Genomic DNA, 23614 nt, shown 5'->3' on the forward strand with positions numbered 1-23614 from the left:
CTTTTCTCAAAGAAGAGAAAGAAACTCTGTCTTCATCTGAGAGAGATGATTTCTTTCTATTCATAGATAGTAGCAGATGTAATTATTGATTTTTCTGGCACACTTCTAACATCCTAAACATTACAACTTTGAAATAATTTTTCTGTTTTTCTTTCTTTGTTTTGAGCATATTTTATGAAAATATTCCATGAAAATAACAGCCAGATCATAAGAAGGTAAGGTAGACCAATATAAAATCTTGCAAGGCTATGAAGAACTTATTGCTGGAGAAACAGAATTAACAGAAGGAATTATGCACCATATTTTAACATCTGGATTTGTAGAAACAGCTTTAGTAACTTCCATGTTTCTCCCTACAAATGTGCTCTCATTGTCAGTATTTGGACCTATTTGAAGATGAATGAGGACAACCATGGAGCTACATATGTCACTCAAAAAACAGAAACATGCCCCGTAACATCATAAAAAACTAAATAAGGGCACAGACACACACACACTAATAAAGGAAGCAGAGGGACTCCTTGGATTCTATGGTGGAAGCACACTACAAACCAATTCAGAATTCATCCTTCTCATTCACATTATAACACATTTGTGGGACCTAGTTTACTAGAAATTGCCTAGGGGAAAAGAAAGGGAATCTAGAGTAATAAGAAAGTGCCAAAATGAATAAAGTACTCACAACTACTGCTGCTTTGCTGATGCTGGAAACAGAAGAGGCCAGGGTTTTGTCACAGTTCTGATATCCCCAAAGGTTGCCGCTAAATTATTTCTGCTTCTTCAGTGCAATCTGTAAAAATCACAAATGTACATTACCTAATGTATTGATAAGCCAAAGATTTTTAGTATTATTTTATTTTTTACCCATTGATTGTTGCAAATTAGTGAAGTGACACGAGACTGAAGCCAATGACAACTGCTATCTGTAAGCAACAACAAGCAAGGAAAAGCTGGTAGGAGTACAGCTGTTTTATTTTAATTGAGGAATGATTTTATGTTGGAAGCACTCAATATTCACAGCAAATTAAAAATAATGAAGTGAATTGATACCAATGATATTTTTTTTACCTACTATCCCTTTGTAAATCTATTTCTTCACACAAATTGACATGTCTAATTGATACATACGCTATTATTCCTCATTAGTAGGCTGAATAAAATAATTCTTGATTAAATTTATTGCAATTTACAATCCAGCATAATGTTTGCAAGCTATAAAAGTCAATCAACAGGAAACAGAAAAAAAAAAAAAAAAAATCAGATGACATTATTGCTTCTTATATATACAGAATAATGTCACAGAACCTTCCTTGGATTTATCTGTTCTCCTTAGAAACCCAAGGTCCATCTCCACTCAGTCACTTCCTTTTTCACATGACCACGAATGTATTTCAAAGTGCAAATTCTGCTCAGTTTTTTGATAAGCATCACCTCCACTGAGTAAATCAGTTGTGTATTTAGCAATCTGTTAGAAGTTGTGTGGAAGAGCTGTCTTCTACCAACACCCAAATGATGTCCAACAACAGATGATGTCTGCTGAGCGATTTGCTTCTTTGTCAGGATTACCTTGTTTGATTTATATGGTGTAATCCCTTTTCCAGGCAGGAGAAAAAAAAAAAAAAAAAAAAAAAGAGAGAGAGAGAGAGAGAGAGAGAGAGAAAGAAAGGAAAAAAAAAAAGGAAATTGCAGAAATTTGGTAATTTGATATAACAAAGAAAGTCGGTGGAACAAGAAATTTGACAAGTACAAAATAGATATTCTATAATGCAAAATTTCCAACCAGAAGGAAAACCAAATCAATGGCAGGACAGTCTATCTTTGTAATTGAAACTCACTCCTCATCTTGCCCCAGCCTCCAATATTTTGTAGGAAATTCCTTGATGTTATAAAACAAGCAGAGCTGCTATTTCATTACTTTCTTCTCTAATGGGATGAAAAGTATGCTGTGACCTGACCATTGCTATGGCCTGTTGCTCCTATTTCTCTGAAGAATGCTGCCAGCTGGCACAAAATTGCTGCCATCACTTAAGCTGGGCTTCAGGCTTGAGAAACAAAAAGTTCCATGAAAGCATAGTATATATGCTACACTTTGTCCAAAATATCCATCCTACTTTTGTCATCTTAATATAATGTCTTTTGAGAAAAACATTCTGATACCTTGATAGCGATACCCGGATTGCAGCCTGTTCCTCAAATTATCCAGATAAGCTGAAAAAAATTGCTCAAAGAATCGGGTATTATTCCATAGGAACTAAAATCTTCAAAAAACTACTTTTTGCTTCAAAGTACAGAACCATTTGGGGCAGTTGACTTCTAAAAGGTAAAAAAGTAAATACACAGTCCTGCACAAGGAACTAAAATTGAGATTATTTAAAATTTGTAGCACAGCAAACCCATTCAAAAAACGATTTTATTTATTGTTCAGATATTTTATATTGAGAATTCAATTGTTATGCAACATGCCTGATATACGTATTAATTCATTTCACAAGGCAATGCATATCAGTTCAGGAAGGCTGCTGACATTTTTAAAATAATCCTTACATTACAGAAAATAAGAGGAGAACTTAACCAACAAAACCAGCTGTTTCAAGATTCATTTCCTACTTGGTACATATTGTTCAGCACAGTAAACAACTTATCTTCCAGCAGTAAGAATCAAAAAGCTTCGTGCCAACTGAATGTCATCTCTTAAAGGATTCTTGAAAGTGGCCACAAAAGGAGTCCTTTACTTCTCCACAAAAGGAGAGGTAAGAACAGTTTTGCTGGTACTCCTGGTGGGTTGTGCTGTTTCAGATAAAGAGCTATAACCAGGCACTGCACAGCACTCCAAAGAATAGCTTACCATTATGGGTCACCAAAACTATATCCAACTATTATGCTATCTGCAACAGGGCAAAAGTAACCAGGAGCTATGGCAACCACCAAGCCTTATTGAAACTGAAATCTAAAATACATATTCTCTGCGCTGCATTTAGCCTCTGCTGTCAGAGGTAGGTCATTTGTTAAAACTTCCCAGACTATTTGCTGGACAATATTTTAAAAATAGCTTGCAAGTTCTACTCACTCCTTCAGATGCAGAATGTCTACCTTAGGTCTAACCATACCCAGAGAGTTTAATGGCTGAAAAGCCAGCTGCCAACAGCTGGGCAGCAGACAATCAGCTCCAGGCCCCAAAGTCAAGGTCATAGGCAGTGCAGGTCCCCAGAGAAATCAGTGCCGTGAGGGCAGAGCGCTCACCCCATGCTGTGCCTGGCATAGAAAACAAGGTGGTGCAGGGCTGTGCAATGCAATGACTCCAAGGAATAGCAGGGGCTTTTGGGGTGAAGACATTACAGACCAGCATGAGCTCCGAGGATGTTACCAAGGCAGGCCAGCCCTGCAGCCCCCACTGTGACCACTGCCACATAGCCACAAAACTGACTTCTATATTTCCAGAGGCATTACTTTGTCATTTCTTTTAATCTCAGAATTCCACATTAAGGAAAACATGATGGAAAAGACCATGAGCAGCCTTAAATACACTATTTTCATTCAGCTCTAACAAACTCAATAGGAAGACTATTTTATAAATGAGCACAACAAATTGAAATTCAATAGTCTAGTTAACCCAAGCATATTGAAATAAAATTATATGTATCTGTGTGAGAGGGAGCAAGCATGTAGTGAGGGGGGACCTACAAACATCACATATGAGCTACTCTTGTTATCATAAGGCTTGGGTAAGCAAAGCGTGTAGAGCACAACTAAAATACAATGACATTCTGCTAACCAGCATTATCAGCTGTAAATATAATAACCAAAACATCCATAACAGACTTTAATAACATTTGAAATGAAAAAGAACAAAACTTCACTCACCTTATTATATTCAGTTTATTATTTCCACCATCAAAGAGGATAAACGCATTGTCCAATTGAGTCTATACCAAAAGGAAACACACGTTAATATCAGTGACTTAGTACCCATTCCAAATGCAAGAAGTAACAAATTTGGTGACAAAGCTGTCAAAATATGTTCCACAAACACACTGGCAAGAGATCTGGACATACTAAGGAAATTCATTGAAACAAAATAGGTGCCAAATGGGGATGTTTGACAGAGTGTTCAAAAATACATTTAGACCAAAGCAGGAACAAATCCAACAGATAGATTCTCTACATAAATTATCATGAAACTATTAGAAATAATTGGCTAGTGATTTCAAAATATTACATATACTTTCAATGTTATCAAAGAGCTGTGTTGTGAACCATGTGTGATTTCTTGGCGATATAATTTTTGGCTGCAAAACAGCCCTTTTAGATGCAAGTGAAAATACTATATCCCATACTGTAAGTCAATCTGCAATCTTTGAAATCATGTTGAGCTTCCAAACGCTTTGAAACATTGCAAGGGAAAATACTATAAAAGTCTCAGTGCCCAGGAAGAGCACAGGCCATGCAGGAGCTTGGCCAGACAGATGCATCCCTACAAGACTGGAGAGAGCCAACATAGCAAAGGCATCATGATTGAGCTCTCCAGCAGAGGACAGTGGTATCTGCAGTCATATTACCCCAGATAACCACTTCTGTGCAGGCATTAGTCCCTGCAGTTTTTGTTACAGTGCCAGCACAAGCTGCTGCAATGCCAGGTCACAACTGAAGGTAGATGGGTACAGGAGGAAATGAGGATTGTGTGAACTGAGGAAGAGCAGGTTAGTTTATATGCAGTGTTGTACTACAGCCATTCTTTGATAAAATAAAGGCTATGAAATGTTTGCAGATAGCTGTTTGTAGCAATACGTTGCTGCCAGGCTGGTCATGGTACTGAGTGAAGGGCTGCTGCCCACAGAGTGCCCATCCACATCCAGCACACACATAGCATGCAAATTATTGTTGTTTAAGGGCTCTCCATAACAGGCCATTGCATGCTACTCCTAAAGAGAACAAAGAGGGGCCAGACAGTATATATTCACAAAAGATAATGCTCTTATTCAATGTCAAACTATCTTGTTTCATTTGGCCAACAAAAAAAGTAGACTATCATTCAGTAGTGCTCTTAGTGCAGATAGAGCATCAGTGCTCAACAGCAGTGTCAGCAGCAGCACACACACCAGCTGCACACTTACACCATGTGGTTACACTTCTGGGGGCACTTCCTATTGCATGTACAAATCAAATTGAAAGCTTAAGGTCCAGAGTATCTGGGGTTAAAATCCAGCCCAACTGAAGACACACTCAATGACTTCACCAGTATCTATTATAATTCACAAAGGTTTCAATACTGCATTGATCAGGAACTCCTATTGGGTCAGTAATCTAAGGAAAATATTTGTCATACATTTGTTCTCTCAAAAAAGTTTTTGTATGCTCATCATGAAATCCTCCCATTATTATCCTAGACCGAAAAAAACACCTCCTGAACTTTGGGAAGTACAAGGTCAGATTAGTGATTGTCCCTTCTGCATGGCAGTTTCCTTCCTTACCCTTGAAACCACCCTCTAATGAAGCCCTCTCCTGCACAGACAAGTTTCTTCCTAGTGCAGAAAGATCAATTTTACTGGAAATAAATAAATAAATAAATAAAAGATAATGACAGAGGTATAGCTTAAATAGGCTCTAACTCCATTTATTCAACCGCATTGAGAACTTTCCAGAAGAGCCATCTTCAGCGCATGTTATTACTTCTCCTCCTTCATTCCGACACCCCAAGGTCTGACTGCTCTCATCCCCCAGGGCTGCCCGTGCTGCCCCTAGCCTGGCAGAGACTGGCAGTGAGGTGGGGAAAGGAGCCCAGAAGTTGAAGGCTTTGTTTCTGGGCAAAATACTCCAGTTTAATTCAGTTCCCTAAAAGCATCAACTAGAAGAGATGTGCTTCCTATTTATAATTGCAAGTTTCATTCTGCCAAAGGGTCACCTCTTTTTACCTTTGATTATCATTGTTGGTATTGGTTATAGAGCTTGAAGACAGATGTTGCTTGCTGGACAAATGCATTTACAAAAAAAAATAAAAATCCAATAAACAACAACAACTAACTTACTTAACAGACACGTTTTTTTCTGCTCCGTGAGCTCTTCAAATTTAATATCTTGTTAAGCAGTATTAACTTTTAAGTTGCAATAAAATCTAATAATTGTATTTATCAATTTGTGTTAATTACCAAGCACAGATAAGCATATGTCCTCCTCAGCCTGGGAAAATCTGAATGCACACCTGCTCCAAGAAACAGTCTTTAAAATGAGACGTGAGGAAAATATTTGAATTACATTTCCCTGTTCCAACATACCATTTTTAAAAAGCACTTTCAGCACTGAACTAGGCCTTTACAGTTAAGGCATTTTACAAGATGATACTGAGCTATGTTTCCTGTCTATGAAGAAGGCACCAGCATATAAAATGGTAGTGAATTTGCATTACCTCCAATCCATCATTCTTTGAGTGCGCAGGAAAAACTGTGAGACCTGCTGCAACAAAGCACAGCCTTGTGTTGACAGATTCTTATTTAAGTGACTGTGAATACAACAATTCCACAAATAATTTGTCAAGTGTGTGGCTGAACTAGCTCTGAACCCTGATAAATACCAACTCTCCTCACTGCTACAAAGGCATGATGTTCCGTGTGCGGGCAGTGAGTAACAAGCACCAGGATTTAACAATCGATGCTACTATATTTCTCTTTTCTTTGTGGTTAAAAAAACCTTGAAGGGTGGCACTTTCAGCAGTGTTAAGTACTAGTGGTGGCTATGCCTTGCAAATCTAAGTAACACACTGCAGGCTGAGGTAGAAGGAAACAGCGAGTCGTGACCATTTTTAGCTGCATTTAAAAACATATGGTTTATGCTCTCTGCTGAAAAACAGACTTTGCAGACTTTGGCAGATTCTCGTTTAATACAGGCTATTATTAAGTGGACCTCTTTCAAATTATGGTAATAGGACACCTACTTTGCTGAATTTCACATCCTAAGGCACACGTTTGTGCTAGGGTCATTCAAGAGAGTTGGCTCTTTTCAGGAAAAATAACACAAATACTAGGTGAACACGTCTACATATTAATGGGGGGGGAACACTCCTTCCAGGTATTCAGTTGAAATCAAGACTACATTTTTCTACCATGCATTCTATAAAGGCATTATGGATGTGCGAGGGAAAAAAACCCAACAAAAAACAACAAAATAAAACCCAAAACATTTTTAAAGAAATGTACATCTATTCAGTCTTGAAGTTAGCAATATACACATAAATGTCTCTTGCAGACATAATTTAGTGTGCATTATTAATTTCTTTTTCATAAAGCTCTTCAGCTACAGAAAGGATAAGTGGAAGTGTGCACCCACATTGATGATAACGCTCATTTGTCAGGAAGGAGTGAACATATTAACAAATTTCCTCTTCCTGAGATTTCATCCTAGAGGATGTTCTCAGATCTTTGTATAAAGACAGTGAATGCCCATTGCAAACAGGCTTCTTCCACATATTTCAATAAAGTACCAACCTTTAACGGGACACGGACTTACCACATGCAAGGCTCAACCTTTACAAACTCTGTACAGCAAAAAAATGATCATCAGAATTCTACAAATCCATTATATTTATACTTCCAACTCTAAAATAATAATGCCTATAGAAATAATTAAGTGTGATAATATTAACTAGTCTCAATGTAAAATGCTAATTATTTATTGTTTATAAAGCAATTTTAAATAATGTAGAACTCATACAGTAATGCCATCATGATTTTCCAGTCATTAACTTAACCAGAATTTGCATTTTGGGACTATAGCCAGTGACTTACATGCACTACTTAAGTCATTTTTCAAACACCCTGTCCCATCTTAATCTATTCATCATTAATCACATTTGGTCACTTTACATACAGAACACTATTCAGATGAAAGATAAAAGAAATACATTAATAAAATTAAAGCTAGATTGAATACTTCAAAATATAAAGGTGGTGAAGGAATATGATTATCAAAGCAATTTATACATTATGCCTATTAAAGCAGACTTGTCTGTACAAAAGTTCTGAGAGTTTTTTTGAGGGTTTTTTTTTTCCCAGTAATGGAAAGGGTACTTAGAAAGCCACCTTTGTACTCTGTCCTTCCCAATCATCTTTAGTGGTGTTTACATAGCTGAGAGAAGATACTCAAATGTTTTAGCTTTTTTAAAATAAAGCTAAATTCTTGTCAGTTTTAGATCTGCGAGAAATCTAAAACTTAGGAAACTGGCTTGTAATTACAGGCTCTGTTTATCTGAAAAGATCCAGTGCTGCGCCTCCTGCATCTGACTGACCTCTTCTACCTTAAATCAATCAAGCCACAGAAGCCTTACATCCTCCTTGTGCAAGTCTGGTCCACAAGAGGCTGAAAAGAGATTTCCTATGAAAGGAGTTTTGTTGTGTTCTGTCTTGCACCTTTCACCTCAAAGCAGCAGCTGCTTATCCACTCACAGTGGCACATAGGCATTAAGGAGAGAACAAGCTGACCGAGGCAAGCAGACCCAAAGTTCTGGAGATCTTTGTATGCAAAGCACACATTTAGCCCAAGCAAGAGCAGCTCCCCAGAAGCAGTCCTGCAGCCTGCTTTGACTCTTGCTTATTGGCACTATCTCCTGATCAAGAAATTCTTCCTCTCTTCCCAAAGAGCCTTTGCTTTCTTTTTCTCTGATTCTCATGTGACCATCAATCAGCAAAAACTGTGATAGTTCAGGTGGTGGTTGTTTGTATTTTTCCATAATGAACATTGCTCTTTTTTTTATTTTTTTTAAAATGAAATGAGGCCACCAAATAATTATCTTTAAAAGCAACAACAAAAGTGCACACTGGGCAGCATCAAATAAAAATTCAATCCACACGTACACTTCACATTGCTGAAGGCAGTCATATGATGTTTGGTGACTCTTGTGAAACAACTTCATAATGTCATCTCACTTCCTAAAGAATAAGTACTCATTCCACAAACACACGCTGGATTTTTATCATTTCACTCTTTCTGTGCAGAATTTCAACCACAGAAATGCTTTACACAGACAACCTGTCCAATTCCCCTGCGAGCCAAAGAGCAGCCATGAAATCCATCGGACAACCTGAGATGGATACAGTCAGCCTATGTGGTGATGTATGGTCATCACTTATATGGTGATTTAGGAAGCAGAGCTCACAACTGCAGAGAACATCACCTTATAATACAAGCTAATTGCTATCTCTTTTGGAGCATACACATGCACAACATCCTGGGGATATTTACTTTTTGAAGCTAAGAGGTCTCCTGGAGGAATTGACAGCTATTTTAAATTTCTGACTGATAACTCTGTTTTTGTTTAATTAATCATTTTAAATATACAATACAGGTTGACTTTTCTTTTCTTTTCTTTTTTTTTTTTCATAATGAAACAGAAGAAAAAGAAATATATCTTCATGTACCTATTTCACACAGACTCAAAAATGCCGGTCAAATGCTATATTTTGTTGGGTCTTCACTTTTTAAAACTTGAACTTGTGACCTAAATAATAGGGAAATCTATTGGATAATTTTTAAACAAGACACGCTATCACACTAAGTTTTCTCCCGTAACAAGACTGCTGCTGAAGAAAACTGTTTCTGAGGTTCCAGTCAAAAAGTAGTAACGTTCTATCCACACATTAGTGATTCCAAAATTCTCCATTATGAACAATATTTATCAAAAACAGCCCACTATCAGATGAAAGATGTGCCTTATCTTTTCTTGTCAACTAAAGCATTATTCACTGAAAGTTTCTTTCATATCTGTTTCAGGGGTTTCAGTGTCATTTTAAATTGCAAATCAATCATAGATCATGCAAGCCCTACTTCTGTAGAAGAGATTAACGCTCTGGCTAAAATTGTTTACAAAGCCATTTGTAAACCTTCTGCTGATGCAGATGAGGCAAGTTTACCAGTTTAACATTGTTGATCCCAGAGAAAGCCTTAAGCAATGACTTCAGAGGGCAAAAAAATTTGTTCATTTATCATTATTGTCATGGGCTTTCGCAAATGATAACAATTTGTCTTCATCCTATTTTTAGACAATGAGCCACAATAGAGTCCAGAAAGCCATTTTGCCAGATGGGAGAAGGTGCTTTCATTGCAAAATGTTGTCTTTTCTTTTCCTGCCCTATAAAATTGGCTTAAGTGAGAACCAAGGATATGTTTTAATGTCAGGTTTCCCAGTAGACATGATGACATACAATAACAGTGCACAGTGCCTGGACAGCATGTTGTCCAAATATACTGCATTTTTAAACACAAGAATAGCCTTTGTTTTACATTTTGCCAGAAAAACCATAATATTAACTGCAAGTTAACACAGAGAATTCTCACAGAATGATAGTTGTCATAGAATTATTATTAAATCTATAAGTAATACTTAGATTTAATAACAATTCTTCACTTTGCACTTTTGAAAAGACAAAATATTCTGTGTTGAGCCAGACTAAAAATACTACAGAACAGAATTATCAATTAAGCATGTTTTTAAAATTGTCACATGAATTCTGTTCCGCTCAGCTTTATTGATTATCAAATGACAGACCCTGTGCCCCATTTACACAGACGTGTTGGGCCCTTAGGAGCAAAGACAGTTGTGTCTGTGCTGTGGGACAGCACAATTAAAGTCCAGGAGGCTTTCCTCCCTTTTAGTGCTGGGGTAGATCTGTATATCTGTCCCACTGACAGGTGGGACACACAAGGGGCTATGAAGCACCTCAGGAAGCCTCTAAAGTAACTTCCCCGCAAAGAATAAATCTCTGAGGACCAAACCCAGAAGCACTGGGGTACATGTTTCGCTCTTGCAACCTTTAGTTATCAGATGCATATAGGGCTGATATGCCCCTCTATTCTGGTTCAATGCAGTTTATAAAAAAAAAAACAAAAACATTTCAACTGAGGTATTGTTCCATTTACCTTGATCTGACTCTATGGAAATAGACCCTATGCAGATACAAACACCTTTTTCCTATAGACTGCACCACTTTCAATATGCTGCCATTCTACAGTCATTTTGATAGTAATTTGCTAAAAAAAAAAAAAATAACACATAATTATGTCCATTTACAGAAACACACCCACAAAACAGAAAGGATGTTTGTTAACCTCTGATGAAATGTTGCTTTTAGAACAGTATTTCCCATTTCTATCCTGAAGTTAATCTATCATTCATAGCTTTCCACTGCTTTCCTGTGTCTGATTGCTAACAATTGTGCAACAGTAGTTTGTTTCCAAGCTTTTAGCACAGATTAATTGTTTGAATCTGAGTTTACCCTTAATAAATAAAAAAGTTTTTGTGGAAAAAAATAAAACTCAAATGCACTCAAATATCTCTTTCAGTACTGTTGTTATCTTGGTAGTGGCCTTCAAAGCAATAGTACAGTCAGTAACCCACTCCATGTTTTTACAACTAGGGGAAGATGGGCATGATCAAGTCACAGAATAGCATGGCACAGGTGATGTTAATCACCAGCCCCTCACATTATCTCTCTGAATCTCTCTACACATTAAAAGTGCCCATCTGCCACAGTGAAAATCCTTTATAATTATAAATTATATATATTCTTGTACCAGAAAATTAAAAACAGTTCTGTAAATAGCATAATTGAATATTCTGATATAGATGAAAAAATCTTGAACATTACTTGTTATAAAATATCATGACCATAATTAGACAATAGGATTCTTTGTTGACAAAACTGTGCCACAGAAGTTGTGGCTCTTTGTTTTTGTGTTTAACTTTTTCCTTATGTAGTTTTCAGCCTCAGCAGCAAAATACTTAATTGCCATCTATGCCAGGTGTTTCATTAATCCTGTTAGCTGTTAGACAAACCCTGCAGGAAAACAGAAGACAACAGCCTCTCTGCTTACTCTCCCAAGCCCCTGCTTGCCTCCTCCCCCTCTATTCCCCTACAGGAACTGACTGATGGCAGAGCCGGTTTGTTGAACATGAAGGCTGAAACCATAGAAAAGCCCGTGCTTAGTCAGGAAACATGGAAAACCTGCACAGGTAAGTAAGTAAACTTTTTCCTTGCTGAGATTTAAGACAAAAATGTATAAATATCAGTGAGTTGGAGCCAATCACTTTTGGGAATGGGCAGAGCTAGTCTAAGTGGGCATACTAATGAGTGTCACATTGAGACAAAAGTTCTTACAGTTCCTCTGCTAACACTGGTCATAGACTAGGATTTGTGGAGTGGAGATGTGGGGAGTCAGGAGAGATTGAGGAAATGAGCAGTTGTACTTTTTCAAACATTATTTGTTCTGCTTGATCAAATTGCCTTTTGTGAACCAACATCATTGTTCTCTGTAGGAGCTGAGAAAAGACATTGGAGAGTTACTTTGAATATAGGAGAAACTTCTTTAGACTCAATCTAAAGGACCCATGCACTATAAGAATCTGTATCATAACTGCAGTCTGGGAAATTAATCTCTAACACCAGCATATTTTTGGCTCAACAAAAATAAACAGAACAGATTAATTACTTGTATTTTGTCACTGCACTACAGCAAACCTCATGCAATGAACCCACTAAGAGGTGGGATCCATTGGTGTTTGCACACTTTCCCTCCAAGAATGAATATGAATAGATCTGTAAGTACCTCAAAGTACTATACGGACTCAAAAATAAGTCCATACACTATGAACACTAGGAATAATTTCTTCTGAATTTGCACAAAGCTTAAGGCAGAAAATTAGCTTTCAAACTACTAGGAGAAGTTTTTACAGTGTGCAAGAAAAAGTTCAAGATCGCAGGGATCTAATGCTTTACTATATACTATGTAGAAAGCTTGTGAACAGGCTTGGGTTTCTTATGCTTTCTTCCTTTTTATTTCCCATGGTTAAATACTCTATCTGCAGTCATCTTGCTCTGAGGCTAAACCCAAGTCTGAAAGGGATGACGAAGGGTGTATTACAGCTGCACTGTATTGTCTTTGTCGGGAATTGAGAATGATGTATTTGGGATTCAGCTGGTGTATTTACAGTAGTTTTAGTGACCCATAAAACATTGGATCTATATTTTGAAATATTTACAAGAGTAGCAGTCAACAGTTCTCTATCTACAATACTTTTTAATACTTCTATCTCCTCCTTTCTTGTCACGCTTTTTCATCCTACATTCTTTGTTGTTTATCAGCCCTGGTACTATTTTTTTTTACTGTGTTACAGTACTAATAATTCTGTTCTCTTACATTAAAAAAATAGAGCATTCATAAATGTGCTTTTAATATATAGATTTAAATTAGTATATAAAATAATTTAGTTATATAAAAATGATATAAAAATTAAAAATAATAGTTAGGAAATAACAAAGCCTTAAGAATTTTGAAAAACCTTACAGTACATTTGCACTGTATGCAGAACAACTTCTCTGATAAGCTGACCAGGGATATGACACTAGCTACTCCCTGGCACTTCCCAGTGAAAGCAAGGTTGTATAAGAAGTCATTTGCTCCCATTTTCAGAACAGAGACACTTAGACTTAGGATCAGATTCCACCTATTTGGCTGCGCCCAGGTTCTGACCAGATAAGCCATGAGCCAATGTAAAAAGCTAAAGAGAAAAAACTCTCTTTGTTCTGTCTCGTTTCTAATCCAAGGAATGATTAATTATGTAGTTATTTAACAGGCTCTTTAGGAGCATGGCCATTCTGGTCCTACACACAGTGTCGTATATCCACACTGCACCACAGTGACGCTGTGCAAACATAATCAATCCCAGCAGTGCCAGAAGCTCTGGTTCAGCGGAGTATGGGAAGATGCAATATATCCTTCTTCCCATTAAGGACTACATCCTGAAGCCTCTTCAACTTAAATATCTCTAGCCTACTGAAGGTCCTGTGGTCCAGTCAGAGGTGGGATTATTGATGACAGGGCCATCAAAGAAAGGGAGAGAGATGACATAAAAGAAAATGTTCATCTTTAGCTTGGAATTAAATGAGTCAATTAATTTTTCATCCTGAAATATTCTGTGCAGACAAATTCCTGAACTAGGAATAAAAGCAACAATCACTCTCCACAGCCGCCTCCTACCAGAGATGCTCTGAAACCTAATTTATTTACACAAAGTAATCTACCTACTTGAACTTGCCTAAAAACATGCCTTAGTTTCCAGGCTAAATATTATATGGAATAAAAACCCAGGGCAAAAATGAGGTAAGATTATTTCCTTGAACCAAATATTGAAGTAGCTCTCCATAACCCTGCTATCAGTAGCAGCAGGAAAATATTCCTGATCAGCTAAGTAGATAAGGAAGAGATAGGAAATACAAATGAGAGGCTGAACTTAAATTTCAAGCATATATTCTCCCTACACAACCTCAAAGTAAAAGATGCACTACCAAAAGGCTTCCCCGGTAAGATAAAACAACAAGTACAGTTTGCCATTTTGGTTTCATGGGCCCTTTTGTTTTTCTCCTCCTGAGTTAAGCATTAATGTTGGAGCAGCTGGAATAGAAGGAATCAGAGATGGCCTGGACGGTACCAAAAGACAAGGCCAAATGGTTTGCATTCTTTTGTGTTGTTCCCCCCCCCTTTTAAAATTCTTCCAAACTCTGTTTAACTAAACCATTTACAAATATACTTTAATTTGGATAATTCAGCATCAAGTCTTGACAGTTCTTATCAGTTTTACGTCCACATTAACCAGCCCTACCTGTATGTAGGATAAGTAAATGGAGATGTGGTTTCCCAGATCGGCTGCTACAGATTTAAAACAGATCCTACTTAAAGTCACACTTTTAATAATACAGACATCACTGAAGAAAAGAATAAGAGCCCCTACAGGAGCAGGGCAAAGTCACATCACCTCGACCCCCTCCAGTGTCAGTTTGTTTGTGGTGGCTGCAGACAACAGCACAGGACAGTGAGTAGCAATGGGCAGCAGCCATTCTTGCTGCCATACCAACACCAACAGAGCAAGTAGAAGAAAGATAAAAAAGGGCTCTTATGACACTTTCCTCTAGCACTGTGGCCAGGTGCAGCAAAAATCTGGTCCCAAACAGTCAACAGTGACTCAAAACAAGCCACAGCTAAATTGAGAGGTTTGTCTTTAAAAATGCTAGGGATTTCTAGAAGTAATAAATATTGTGTCTGCGTGGAGAGGGAGGATGTACCCTCCTGGAAGTTGGATTCTTTACAGTTTACATTTTCAAGATGTTGTTATCAACCACAAGGAGCCTGAAACTCCCATTCATGCAAGAAGACATCTCAGACCCTCTCACAGGGTCACCCCCCAAAGCCACAGCTCAGAGATGAGCAGCCGCTATCACAACATTCCGGATGCTGTCGTGAGAGGTAGCAGTCCTGCCAGCAGTGGCTGACAACTGTTTTAAAGCTGTATAATTATTTAGGGCAGGCAAGCCCTCAGGGAATGCCTTGAAGGAATGAAGGATCTTTTACTCTTGCTTGCAGTTTTTTTCCAAGACAGAAACGCTGAGAAATGAGGAGCCAGGGTATGTTTATAGTCATGATTACACTCTCCTGTACTGCATTATAAAACTTTTGAGATCCTTATTAAACATTTTATCTAAAAGATCATATCTGTGCTGAGCCAAATTATTTAATTTCATAGCCATCCCCAATTATCCAGTAATGTGGGTTATTTATTTATAAAACACATTAAAAGAGTTACTCCTATGACAGCGACAGCAAATGTCCACTTTGAGACCAAATAGCAAATAATGCTTACACAGCAATTTCCACACAAGTATCTAAAGCTTTTCTACAAATGAAATAAAACAAACAAGAGACAGGAAATTACAGATAAGTAAAAAGATTGAGAAAAACTACACAAGTCAGCTAAGGCCTCATACCACATTAGTGACAAAGCACAAACCAGCCTTCATCTTCTGCTCTGGACCACAAGAGCATCTAGAATCAAAATAAGATATTGATTTTGAATATATTTAATGGTTAAAACAAACGTAGCCTTAATTATTGTGAATCAGATTTTAAAAGCAAATGCAACTTGCACATTCGTGATAGTTAGAAGGTAATCATGCTACTGAAATGCGTAAGCAACAAAAACCTCAAAATGCATAAGAGTAGCATTTGAAGGAATTAAATTACCAAATGATCTCTGCATTTTATATGAGGTGCTCATTTGATGCAACAAGATATCAGACCAGCACACTCAAAAATGTTTGCACATATGCAAATCTAAATAAAAAAGACAGATAGGCAAGTATTTGAAAATGCAGCTTCTCTAGATTCTATTACTATTTCATCACATTACCTTTCTTTTCTTTTTTTATTAAGTAAAAGCTGGATAAAATCTGAAAGATTTACCACAAAAGATTATGGCAGTTCTGGACTTGAACAATGTTACAGCATCCCTTTTAAAGTTAAATCATACTTGACTATAGTTATAACAGCATCCATAAAAATACAAACAACATGAGGGTAGTTCAGCTGCTGAATGCCCAGTGATAGTGCTTTTTATTGCCATGGACAAGAGCACAATTCATACGCTGACCCCATTTTCCCAATTCCCCAAATTTCATTCTGTCAGGATTTGGAGATGACATGAAATTTATACTTAGAACTGTAACCAAAGGAGGGAAACTACAAGGGCTGCCAGTACCAAATGCTTGAAGAGTCAGAGGAATGCAGGTGGAACCCAGCTCCTGTGCTCTCTGCAGAGGAGCACTGTGGTGGTACAGAATCTTTTGGAGAACTTCTGCCAGAGGCACGGTGCTATTCTCTGGTGTAATCACTCTGAAGCACCAAAGCCTGACTAGGAAATTACTGCCTTTTGTTATAGAGAAACAAGCATTTGCATTTTAGAAGCTGTGTATTTCCTGCGTGAAAACCAAAGGACATCTAAGAGGAAGGACAAAGAAGAAAGAGCACAATCTTCATCAGCCCTCATCCAGTGACCTCATAGATGGTGAGAGACACCCCAGCCAAGCTCCTGCAGGAGTAGAGCAGAGAGGGAACAGAAGATGATGAAGGAAGACTGAGGGGTACAATGGAAATTTGGTAGTCAGCTGATGTTATTATGGTAGAAAAGTTGGAAGAGGGGAGCAAGGGTTGAAGAGGAATTTGAAAGTGTTGGAGTAAAAGGGACACAGAAAACCACAGAGGAAATGTTACTATGATAGGTGGAGGTATAAGGAGAACAAGAATAAAATCCATAAATCACAGATTGCATCAGTTTTGTTGCTCGTGGAACAATTGGTTTACATATTAAACACTGGCTGGTAGTAAAATTGCTATAAGCAAGCGATAGATAATAACAGTACAATAACATGAATAACAAAGATTACACAAAATAAGAGAAACAGAAAAATCATTAAGCATCTGATCCCTGGCAGAGAGAAAAAAAAGCAATTTATAAAAGCTTCAAAAATACTCACATTTGGAAAGAAGCACAAGTTTTCTTACCCTTATATTTCCATACTCTTCTCGTTAAAATGAAAGCAGATCAATAATGCACTGTTTCCTATGCAAGAACAAAGAAAAGATTTTAAAATTTTTTTTGCAAAGATGCAGAGCATGCTCGCTCTCCATTATTAACAGTTCAAGGGCAGATTCAACTGAGCTTTAAATGTAATTAAAAACTGATTTCAAACAGCACTACAAGCACTGTATAGTAATTGAGGATAGAAAAACATGGGTGATAAGTGTCCCATGTTATTGCTGATAGAGTTCATATATGATGCATTTCTGTGACTAGATTATCAGAGCACAGATGACAATCTGTACTTATAAAACTAAACAAGATGTCTCAAAAAGAAGTGAAATATTAAATTCTGTGCTATCAGCCAGCTACGCTTCAGCAAAACTGTGTGCATATATACTATCATTTCTATAAATCTGTATTTCCACATACAACCCTCAGCAAACCAGACTCTGCAGTGTCTGGAAAAAGAAGAAAATCCTTTGATCTTCTAAGAAAAGTTTCAGATGGACTGAGGAATATATTAAAGTCCATCAAGAATGGGATGAATAGTCTTGTTGCAGACTATCAGCCTTTCACCTGCAGCCCTTGCTCACCCTTCTTGTTAAAGATTTGTTTTTTTTTCCTACCGCAATACACTACATTACAACTTAAAATTCATATTCACCTGAAGAAAGCTGTGACATGCCTACCAAAAGAGACATACACTGCTTAACCTAAATTGACCCTTTTTTCCTTCTGTTCTAATAGATCTTTTTTCTTTTTGTCACTCAAAATGAGTGTCTGATGTATGAGCATAAATTGTTAAAAGCAGTTTTAGGTAAAGGAAGAGAGAGTGAAGTGGAGTTTTCTCACAAAAGCCAACCTCAATTTATGTCAAAGAGGGTTAAAAGACCTTGGGATTAAAGCAATAAACTTGCTGCTGTCAAAGCTAAAACCCGCTAACAATTTAGTGCCAAACGCATGTTGTTCAATATCATTTCATATTATATTATGTCACAAGTAGGTGACAGTTCCACATCAGGCTGACAGGGCTGATTTACTCTGAAGAATTCATCGACATTTTGCAGAGTCAAAGCTGACTTCGTTTTATTTGGATGCAGGGTGGGAAATCTGTGCTGGAGCTGGAGGACGTGGCTGGATAGCACAGCCCTTGGACAGCAGATGACAGGACCCCAGGTCCTCCCCAAGCAGCAGCAGACAAAGGCTGCAGGCTGACTCCCTTCCCTGCCCACGCTGCACTGAACCCAACGATCTCTGGCAAACCAATACAGTTTAGGGCTTGTTTCCCTCACTGATCTGGAGCAGCACAAACTTCCATATCTGTGAATTTTTGTGCCACTGCATCTTGCAGTGGGATTCACCTTACTGCAATTTTTAAAGTAGCCCACAGCTCTTTTTGATATCTGATAATATTTTCTTCCCAAATTCAAGCTTTTATGCTTCTCCAAAATATATCTAAAATATATCTATAGCTAATATATCCAAATATATCTAAACATAAGTCTCTGCTAAGAAAATAATACCAGCACCTGCTTATACTTTAACGGGCAGATATAACCTTTTTTTCCAGGATATTAATTAGCTCCCAAGGTCAATTGTGATGAGAGATCTTTCTTAGGCCAACACAAAGATTTCCTCACACAAAGGTGTCTGGTGCGAGATACTCCCAGATGGCTTTTTTAATATGGGTTCCAATTCAGATTTCTCCTGGGATTTGGAGACAACTCTGAGTAAACATATGCTTTGCTGTGTCTCATGAAAATCTAATTGATTTGACTTCTCTGTCAAGGTGTTAAGGCTTGTTCTAAACAGGGAGTCACTTTTCGTCTCCAAAATCCAATTCATTCTCCTCTAGTCATGTTAACCCGTGTTGGGCAGAGTTTGCTGTTCATCATGAAAAATGTTGTGTGGAACAGCCCACTGTGTGTAAGTGGTTCCATCACCCAACAGTGCCCTCCGCTAACCAAGTACCAGGCAGCCCAGGAGTTGCCTTGTCTGTTGTGCGAAAGCCTTGCCAGGGAGCAGAACTTCTGGTGAACTGTTAGATAGATTAGTGGATGGTTAATCTTATCTGACATTTAAAATACTTTGAGGTAAATTTAGTGTTCACCTGCCCTAAAATGTACAGCATGAATATGCTTCTACATATCTATTCCTGTTCAAACGAGTAGCTCTAATGACTGGAGGACAAACAATACCTGGCACAAAGAGATCTTTCAGGCAAAATAATGAAAAGGGAACAGACAAACATGCTTCCTGGCTTTAAGCCTTTGCTGCTTTCTTGCACTGAATCATGAATTCCATTATTTCTCATCCCTATACAGGCACACTCTCTTTAACTTACAAATTCTGCTAGCGTGACTAAATTCTAATGTACTTTGGATTTTAATATGTCTGATCTCCATTTTCTGTGGTCCCAGCATGTGCCAAGCAGACACACGTGTCTATCCATGCTACACTGAATGCAAGGCCTTGGGAATCCTTAGATCCAATGAGAACTCTCCGGGAGAATAAAGACATTTCTGAAACCTATTCCTCACAGAGGTTCTTCCAGTACACACTGGTGCACAGGGAAGTCATACCACCATGGATCCCACAGTGTACCACAGCTGCTGCATCCTCGACATCTTCAAGCAGCACAGCCAAAGGGAGGGAGTGAGAACAGCCTTGATACGAGCTGAGACTGCACTCACTACCTGCCAAAGGCAGAGGACTGATGAGGATGTGAGAGCTGCATGTTGAGGCACCCTGTCCTTTCTGCTCAGCTCTAATTGAGCATGCTCTTGCCCTCGGTCACCTATACTTCTATGACAGAGAGCAAAATGATTTGTCATGTCTCTTTCAAGTGGGAAGTACCGCAGCCTTTCTCTCAATGCAGGCTGTGACCTTTCAATTTATGCTATCAGTTTACTCAGTGCTTGCTCTGTGGTTCATGATTAACTTGAAAGAGTTAGATCACACTCTCTCCAGGTCGTCAGGAAGGAATTCTGTTGACTGTTAGAAATCCCTCATCCTATAAAAGAGCACATAGTATGGCTGCATAAGCCATCTTTCAAAGTTACTTCTGTTCAGTAATGAGGTAGCAATTCTTATCCAAAAGCTCCTTACAATATTTCTAGTCATATTTTTCTTTTTTTCTTTAGGGTACTATTTATGAGAAGATGCCACACATGCAGTACAGCCACCCAGTTAATAACAAATATACCTTCACTTTCACAAAGACCCACTCATTAAGGGGTCTCATGGCTCTCAAACATTAATCAAACATTCTCATAGAAGTTCATACAAGATGCATTTCAATTCCAACTATAAAGGGTAAACTGAGATAAAGAGGTCACACCTTAGCAGTGAGAGATTGACAGACTGCAGAAACCTCCTCCATCCTCCTGTAACAATGATAGTGCAAATGACATAATATATTCTGGAAAATAGTAGAAACAAAAGTGTTTCATAAAGTAAAAGAATAGCATTCATCTTTGAAAAGCTCATCTGTTTACTTTCCCCATTCATTTTTAGGAAAAGAAAAAAACCAACAACAACAACAACAAAAAAAAACATTTGGGATTTCCTTCATCTTCTCAGTTACCATAGAAGATGGACAGATTGAGAAGCAAGAGCTGGACTGGAGAGTAGCATCTCCAACTGCCATTGGAAGTCTGAACCAAGAGATTATTTGCATTTTTTACTATTATCCATACTAATGCACTTACAAAATAATCATTAAGAGAAGCAGAGAGGCTGGGAAGAGAAAACAAGTTCTTTACTTGGTCCTCCAGTTTTTCCAGTTGTGATTTTTCCTGACACTGGGGAGAGGTAATTTCACACTTCTCACTGAATGAAGAAATTAATAAATACCACTGTTTGAGACCCACTCAACAGAAATTTTTAAAGGTCTTAAATTTATTTCAGATAGCTTTTTACTTGTCCACAAGGCATACATCTCCCTTAATGTGACAAGGAGCGCCAGACAACAACAGAAAACCTCTCTTGCTCCAACATACGCATGTTGCAAACAGAATTAACAGCAAAAATTTCAAGACGTCCCAAACACATTTTTGCACACTCGAAGGATCTGCAGCACCTTCCAATATGAGTGATTTTAACTAAAACAGATAGATTTGATGGCATCACTTTTTCTTCTTTTCCTTTCCAGTAGGAAGAGTGGAAATACAGAGGAGAGCTGACTACAGAAATTAAATAGATAAAACAAACCAAAAGTTTTTAAGAACTGACTCTGAGGCTGTCACAGAAAAGTACACGTAACCTTATAAAGATGTATCACAGGATCTTTAACTTTCAGTTCCTAATGGTTTCTTAATGACATTACAAGCCTACCTTACTGCTCACCTCACCATAGGAGGATCTGACATAATTGCTCTCGCTGAGCTACCTACTTTGTCCGAACTTCATGAAAAATGTCTTTTTATCCCTCAGGTCCTTGAGACACCTTTTGTCTGTGGTCTATTAACAACTGCTGGTACCACTGATAAATACTTAGTCCCCTTTATGCAGCTCTTTATCTCTTTGAATTCTCAAGGAAAAGATAAAGAAGTAAAGATTTTCAGCCCAACCGGACCTGCTTCTTCTGTCCTTGAGTTTTCCAGAGCTTTTACAACTCATCCCCAGTAATCTAGGGCTTTCTGAAGAAGCCTGGATGTGAGGACAAGATGGGAACAACTGACAGGTTCTCTCAACCTCACTGCTGTCCACAGACATAATATATTAATTAAAGCAGAAGGACAATGATGTATATCAGACATTGCCCATGGACCACAAACCTGGAAATTCAGGGAGCTCACCAACTTTAAGAACTAAATCTTGGCTTTTGGCACCACAGTGGTCAGTGCAGCACTCACATTTAACATTTTTTTAAATAAATTACCTTCATGAGTAATCCTTCAGTTGAACAAAGTAATGGGAGTTATCCAGGAACATGCCATGTCTGAAAAATCAGACTTACAGTGTTTGCACTACAATGTGAAATCAGAGGGAATAAAAAATTACTTGATGCATTCTGGGTGTTCCTATTGTCCTCACTTTTAAATCATTCTTTTTCTTTTCATACCCATCTAATGGTATTACTGTAGCTCCTTGTCCAGAGATCCCTTTGGAAGCTTTCTGACTACCTAACAACACTTTTCAATTTCCCTACTTATGCATATACATCTTCAGTCCAGAGATGAGAGTTTGCTAATGGACTGCAACTGAAACCTCTTCCTTCCAGGATTCCCACATGCAGAATTTTACATATGCTGGTTCAAAATCTAGACTACTGTTTACCAACACTTTGTGCTAAGAACACAATGCATTTGATAATAAAAAATTATGCTAACATTTTGAAGTATATATTTACTTTGAGAACACAAGAGAAGAAAAAATATCAGATGACATGTTATCATAACGTTAATGCGCACACACTGTCAAGTGGATAAAAACTAGCATGTATAAAAATGCATCTGCCTCCTGAATTATGTTCATTTTTTAGCTGTACAGTGAAGGACAAATGGGCAGTGATAGGAAATGGAAAACATACGCAGAGACATACCTGTCTACTGTTTTGAGGTCACGCCAGTTTGCATTTTGCCTACAACAGAGCAGATGATGCATCCATTTGGATTTTTTCACTCTTTCACATAACTCTGTGACACTCTCTAGTGGAAGCCAGACATACACCACCTCAGCCACAATCAATGCGTACCCAACAGTCGCAGGGAAACAATACCACGAGAAAGGGAAACTGGCTGAAACGGATCTTGGGCACTGTTGCATGTGTTTTGCTGCACTCTTATTTTTTAACACCACAACCAAAACACTTACAGACAGGTCCCTTCTGTTTGAAGCCCAGAGGATAACGTGGTACTGAAGCATAAATAAAGAGTGCCACTAGCAAGGAGTAACTGGCAGCAGACAAAGCCCAAGCCAGCAAACTGTCACGATTGCTCTAGAGGGTTTATAAGCTTTATCAAATCTGTGCTAGCTAATTCACTTGCAGAAGTGTACTGATAACACCGCTTCTTTTTTCTCTTACTTTTATTACAAACAGAAAGATAGACAGGTCCTAAGGACAGAGCCTTTCACAGCTCTCTTTCTCTTCTGCCAGCACATGCCCTTCTACTTCTCACCAATTACCAGGTTAATCTATGGGCACCTTTGAGCCAGAAGCATTTACTGAAATAAAAACCAATATATTTCCCAATAAAGCTTCCCTCTCCTTTCTAACAC

General features: G+C 38.0%; 1 protein-coding gene and 1 long non-coding RNA gene across 6 annotated transcripts in view; one reads left to right on the forward strand and one right to left on the reverse strand.

The window, feature by feature from the left end:
* Positions 1 to 23201, reverse strand: part of TSHZ3 (teashirt zinc finger homeobox 3) — a 214436-nt gene extending 191235 nt beyond the window's left edge. For all 5 annotated transcript variants that reach the window (XR_014947527.1, XR_014947528.1, XR_014947529.1 and 2 more), the window contains exons 1-8: positions 22938 to 23201; positions 22275 to 22362; positions 20733 to 20813; positions 17374 to 17431; positions 15801 to 15858; positions 5469 to 5542; positions 3862 to 3923; positions 683 to 790 (exon numbers count right to left, since the gene is read on the reverse strand). The gene's annotated coding sequence lies outside the window, so the exon portion shown is untranslated. The remainder of the gene's footprint in view (positions 1 to 682; positions 791 to 3861; positions 3924 to 5468; positions 5543 to 15800; positions 15859 to 17373; positions 17432 to 20732; positions 20814 to 22274; positions 22363 to 22937) is intronic.
* Positions 11890 to 22726, forward strand: LOC146760560 (uncharacterized). The gene is made up of 2 exons (XR_014947532.1): positions 11890 to 11995; positions 20909 to 22726. It is a non-coding gene; the product is annotated as an uncharacterized LOC146760560 (long non-coding RNA).
* Positions 23202 to 23614: the final 413 nt, after the last annotated feature.

The sequence above is a fragment of the Coturnix japonica genome, chromosome 6 (assembly GCF_054131305.1).
Source record: "Coturnix japonica strain WE chromosome 6, WE-NBRP24, whole genome shotgun sequence".
In the NCBI taxonomy this organism is placed as follows: domain Eukaryota; kingdom Metazoa; phylum Chordata; class Aves; order Galliformes; family Phasianidae; genus Coturnix; species Coturnix japonica.